Here is a 6,299-nt window from a genome sequence, read left to right as displayed (position 1 = left end):
CAAAGAACTCAATAAGATTTGTGAGGCATGACCTGCCCCTCACAAAGCCGTGCTGACTGCATTTAATCAAGCCAAGCTCTTCCAGATGGTCATAAATCCTATCCCTCAGAATCCTTTCTAACACCTTGCAGATGACAGACGTGAGACTGACTGGTCTGTAATTGCTGGGGATTTCCCTATTTCATTTCTTGAAGAGAGGAATTATATTTGCTTCCCTCCAGTCCTCAGGTACGACTCTGCTGGAGAGCGAGGATGCAAAGATCTTCGCAAGCGGTGAAGCAATCACATTTCTCACTTCCCAAAGCAACCGAGGACAAATCTAGTCTGGCCTTGGTGACTTGTCAATCTTAATGTTTGTCAAAATTTTCAGCACATCAGCTTCCTCAATCTCTATCTGTTCCAGCCTGCTTACCTGCTCCTGAATGATTGCATTTACTACAAGGTCCTTTTCTTTCGTGAAGACAGAAGAAAAAACTCATTTAGGGCTTCCCCTACCTCCTCAGACTCTATACACAAGTTCCTATACTATTCCTGATCGGCCCTACTCTTTCTTTGATCATTCTCTTATTCCTCACATACGTGTAAAATGCCTTTGGATTCTCCCTAATCCTTCCTGCTAAGCCTTTATCGTGCCCCCTCCTGGCTCTCCTTTGACCATTTTTGAACTCCTTTCTCGCCAGCCTGCAATCTGCTAGAGCTGAGCAAGACCCTTGCTTCCGCCACGTTATGTAAGCTGCCTTCTTTCTTTTGACGAGAAGCTCCTCTGCTCTCGTCATCCAAGGTTCCTTTATCTTACCCCTTCTTGCCTGTCTCAGAGGAACACATTTGTGCATCACTCGCAACAACTGTTCCTTAAACAGTCTCCACATGACTATATTGCCCTTTCCGTGGAGCAATTGCTCCCAGTCCACGCTTCCCAACTCACGTCTGATAGCATCATAGTTTCCTTTCCCCCAATTAAATATCCTCCCTTTGTGCCTGCTTCTCTCCTTCTCCACAGCTATGCAGAATGTGAGGCAGTTGTGGTCACAATCACCAAAATGCTCTCCCACCGCAAGATCTGACACCTCATTGCTGAGTACCAAATCCAAGATGGACTCTCCCCTTGTCGGCCTGTCAATGTACTGAGTTAGGAAACCCTCCTGAACACATCTTACAAAAACAGCTCCTTCCAAACTATCTGCTCGAAGGAGGTTCCAATCAATATTGGGAAAGTTAAAGTCATCCATTACAGCAACCCTACTACATTTCACTTTTCCAAAATCTGCCGACCTATGCCTTCTTCAATCTCCCTGCTGCTATTGGAGGGCCTGTAGTAAACCCCTAATGAGGTGACTGCTCCCTTACTGTTCCTAATTTCCATCCATACTGACCCTCCTCAACAATGGTAACTTCTGTAGCTGTGATACCCTCTCTGATTAACAGTGCTCCACTCCCTCCTCTTTTTCCTTCTCCCTATTCTTTTTAAATGTTCTAAACCCTGGAACATCCTGCAACCATTCCTGGCCCTGAGAAACCCAAGTCTCTGTTATGGCCACAACATCATAGCACCAGGTACTGATCCATGCTCTAAGCTCATTACTTTTATTCCTGATACTCCTTGCATTAAAGCAAACACACTTAAACCGATCCCTTGGTTCCTTCCCAGGAAATTCCTTCCCACTGGCTGCGCTACCTCTTGCTATTGCCTCATCTCTATTAACTCTCACCACCGGTATATAGCTCAGGTTCCCACCCCCCTGCCATACTAGTTTAAACCCTCCTGAACCACTCGAGCAAACCTTCCACCCAGGACATTGGTCCCCTTCCAGTTCAGGTGCAACCTGCCCTTCATGTACAGGTCCCACCTTCCCCAGAGGCCATCCCAATTATCTACATATCTGAAGCCCTCCCTCCTACACCAGCTGTGCAGCCACGTGTTAAGCTGCACCCACTCCCTGTTCCTCACCTCGCTATCTCGTGGCACCGGTAGTAAACCCGAGAACACTACTCTGTTCGTCCTGCTCTGCAGCTTCCACCCTAACTCCCTGAAATCACTTTTTATATCCTCAATCCTTTTCCTGGCTATATCATTGGTGCCAATATGTAATACGATTTCTGGCTGTTCGCCCTCCCCTTTCAGAATCTTATACACCCGATCGGAGACGTCCCGGACCCTGGCACCAGGGAGTCAACATACCTCCGGGAATCCGGATCCTGACCACAAAATCCTCTGTCAATTCTCCTAACAATCGAGTCTCCTACCACGAGCGCTTTTCTATTCTGTCCCCTTCCCTTCTTGGCCACAGTGTCAGGCTCAGTGCCAGAGAACTGACCACTATGACTTTCCTCTGGTAGGTCATCCCCCCAGCAGTATCCAAAATGATATACTTATTGCTGAGGGGAATTCTCTCAATTACTCCCTCAGCCTCCCGAATGATCCGCAGTTCATCCAGCTCCAATTCCCTAACACGGTTTTCAACCTGGGAGTCTAGAATACAATGCCTGGGAGGGTAGTCATGGCGGGAAACTTCACAACCTTTAAAAAGTACTTGGATTTGCAGTTGAATTGTCATAATACACAAGGCTATAGGTGTAGTGTGGGAAGGTGGGATTAGTGTAGGTATATTAGTAGTATATTTTTGGTGGTTCAGACTTGTGGACCAAAAGGCCTCTTTTGTACTGTATGATTCAATGACTTCTGAGATCCCTGGCATCAGATAATTCGATTTGCTCCAAGTGATATCAAGAAATAGCTGAAGGAAGTACATATTACAAAGGTTATGGGCCTAGGTAATATTTTGGCATTCGTCCTGCAGAATTGTGGTCCAGGACCAGCCACATCTCTAGCCAAGTTATTTTAGTACACCTCCAACACTGGCAAGGTTGACTGGCTCTGTGTACTCTTGTTGTTTCTGTTTTAGCATAATAAAACATTTTGTTTGATTTGTTGATAGTGTCCCCATAGTAATTCTGATAGATTAAGTGTTGAGTTTACCATTACAACGAGGACTAAACTCCAAGAAGTACTTAATTGGCTGTAAAGTACTTTGGAACACCCTGAAGTCATGAAAGGTGCTGTATGACTCTATACAGTGATTTCTATCAAGTTTATAACCCTTCTTGCCTCACTTCAGCCATTTCTACAGAATTTCCTGTATATTTGTGGCAGCTCCTGCTAATGATTAGCATCTTCTTACATGTATTAATTTTTATCTGCTACTAGTTTGTCTAGTTGCAGCTAAGACTTAATTACTTTTGCAGGTTCCTACATCTCAGTTGTCCTTCCTAGTTCAGCATCCCTTGCAAAATTGACTAGTTTGCATTAGATTGTGCAACTAAGGCATAATACAAATTAAAACAGGAGGAGGTTGAGAACACAAAGCACACTGATGACCCGATCAGCACTTTCTCTGATCCTGAATCATCTGCCTAACAAGTACTTAACTTTATTTCCTTGTTTATATCGAGGTTTTATGATGAATTCTCACTTTCATATGCCACAACATCCTTTTAGTATGTAGCTCTCTGAAAGGATTTAAAAAATAAATCCAATATGTCACCTCATTGTAGTCTTTCTTTTCACTCTGCCCTTGGATGAACTTACCTGAAATTATGTTCAAAAAGCTCATAAGATAGGATCCCCACTCTCAAAAAGCCATGTTGGTTTGCTTCAATAAGATGATTCTCATACAGACATTTCTCAAGCTGACTCCTGCTGAATTTTTTTTAAAAATAGGGTAATGATGTTATACTGGTGGAGTGTCTGCAAGTGAGTTCACACTAACCTTCAAAGTCAAGTTGGCTTTCTAATTGGCACATTCACACAATTACATAAATTTAACAACTGAAGAGGACACTCAGGACAGCATATACCTTCACTATGCTGTGATAAATCAATTTTATTACCATTACACCATTCTTTCATCAAGGCTTTTCCCTCATTGTTGCTTTGTAACCACAGGTGAAAAAAATAAATATTTTCATTAAGAGTTTCCATCTAATGGAGGAGGCTTCAAATCATTTCACATTCAACAAGCTGCTCTGACAATCCTGCTCATCCTTTGACAGCCGTGACAAATTTCACCAGAGTAGCTGAAGCCAAACAAAAAAGTGTCAATTTTCCCTGTCTCTTGATGTTAATGGATCCTTTAAAAAATCTCAAAATCCGGACCTACATTTTCACCAAAAACTCGTCAATTCTTCCTTTGGCCACAGAATATCTATGTAGCGAATTTTGTTGAAACCCATCAATTAGTTTTTGAGATACATTGCTTACAGAGAAGCGGACCTAACAAATCAACCAAACAAAATTTGAAGAAGCTGGAGGAATATTTTTTTTTTAATTCTTTGTTCAATATTGTATGAAAACAAAAGTATCCTACAGCAGAAATGTTTTTCACAATTCAGGATTCTTGATTGACAAGTGAGTCAAAGATTATCAGGGATATGTAAGAATATGGAGTTGAGGTCACCATTAGATCAGCCATTATCTTATTGAGGGGAGGAGCAGGCTTCAGGGGCCAAATGGCCTACTCATGTTCCTAATTTGTATGTTCACATGTATGTTCTCTTGCCAGAGAGAATCAGGCAGAGAAAGAACATGGCTATGCAATGATTGCAGGCTTAGTGCAGATAACAAAACACAATGTCACAGGCATGCATGTCAGATCTGCTATCTAGAGGAACAGTGTATATATCTGTTGTATAAAGAAATGAAGAAGGGTCACTCAACTTGAAATGCTAACTCCATTTTCTCTTCACAGATGCAGTTAGGTCAGCTGACTGTTTCCAGTAATTTCTGTTTTTACACGTTTCAGGTAACCAGCGTCCACAGTTCCTCGTTTTATTTTTAGGCCTGATTATGATGTTGCATTTGAGGAGGAAGAGTGTGAAATATTGAACAGGAGAAACATTGACAGACAGAAAATATTAAAGGGTTTGACATCTTCAAAAGTTGATAAATTGCCAGGCTCAGATGAAAGATACATGAAGTTGTTCAAAGAAGTAAAGGAGGAAATTGTGGAGGTTCAGATGGCCATATTTCAATACTCACTGACGAGAAGATTAGGGAACTTGTCAATGATGTATCAGTGTTTAAAAAGGACAGAAAACATAATCCTGGAATTATAGTAACGTCTGTGCAAATCATTGAATTCAGATCTGATGGACAGCATATATTCATACTTAAAAAAATCAAAGATTAATCAAGAAAGGTCAAATAAATTTATTAAAGAAGGTCATGTCTGACTAACATAATGGAATATTTTGAGGTGTTGACAACAGGGTTATTGAAGTGGATGTGGTTTACGTAGATCTTGGAAAGGCTTTTGAGAGAATCTCACATGGCAGACTGGTCAAAAAGTAAAACCCTTGGGCTGCAAGGAAAAGTGGCAAATTCAGTCCAAAGTTGGCTAAAATACTCATAGAGATGTACAGCATGGAAACAAACCCTTTGGTGCAGCTCATCCATGCCGACCAGATATCCCAACACAATCTCGTCCTACCTGCCAGCATCTGGACCATATCCCTCCAAACCCTTCCTATTCATATACCCATCCAGATGTCTTTTAAATGTTGCAATTTAAAAGCCTCCACCACTTCCTCTGACAGCTCATTCCATACATATACCACCCTCTGCATGTAAAAGTTGCCCCTTAGGTCTCTTTTATATCTTTCCCCTCTCACCCTAAACCTATGCCCTCTAGTTCTGGACTCCCCCACCTGAGAGAAAAGACTTTGTCTATTTATCCTATCCATGCCCCTTATGATTTTATTAACTTCTATAAGTCACCTCTCAGCCTCCGATGCTCCAGGGAAAACAGCTCTGGCCTATTCAACCACCCCCTATAACTCAAATCCTCCATCCTTGTAAATCTTTTCTGAACCCTTTCAAGTTTCACAACATCTTTCTGATAGGAAGGAGACCAGAATTGCACGCAATATTCCAACAGTTGCCTAGCCAATATCCTATACAGGGGTTTAGGGGGTAGGTTTGCTCGCTGAGCTGTAGCTTTGATATCCAGACATTTCATTACCTGGCTCGGTAACATCATCAGTGGCGACCTCCAAGTGAAGCGAAGCTGTTGTCTCCTGCTTAATATTTATAGGTTTGTCTTGGATGGGGTTCCTGGGGTTTGTGGTGATGTCATTTTCTGTTCGTTTTCTGAGGGGTTGATAGATGGTATCTAGATCTATGTGTTTGTTTATGGCGTTGTGGTTGGAGTGCCAGGCCTCTAGGAATTCTCTGGCATGTCTTTGCTTAGCCTGTCCCAGGATAGATGTGTTGTCCCAGTCGAAATGGTGGTTTTTTTCATCCG

The sequence above is a fragment of the Chiloscyllium plagiosum genome, chromosome 2 (assembly GCF_004010195.1).
Source record: "Chiloscyllium plagiosum isolate BGI_BamShark_2017 chromosome 2, ASM401019v2, whole genome shotgun sequence".
Classification (NCBI taxonomy): domain Eukaryota; kingdom Metazoa; phylum Chordata; class Chondrichthyes; order Orectolobiformes; family Hemiscylliidae; genus Chiloscyllium; species Chiloscyllium plagiosum.
The sequence above is the reverse complement of the archived record's forward strand: the minus strand, read 5'-3'. Positions refer to the sequence as shown.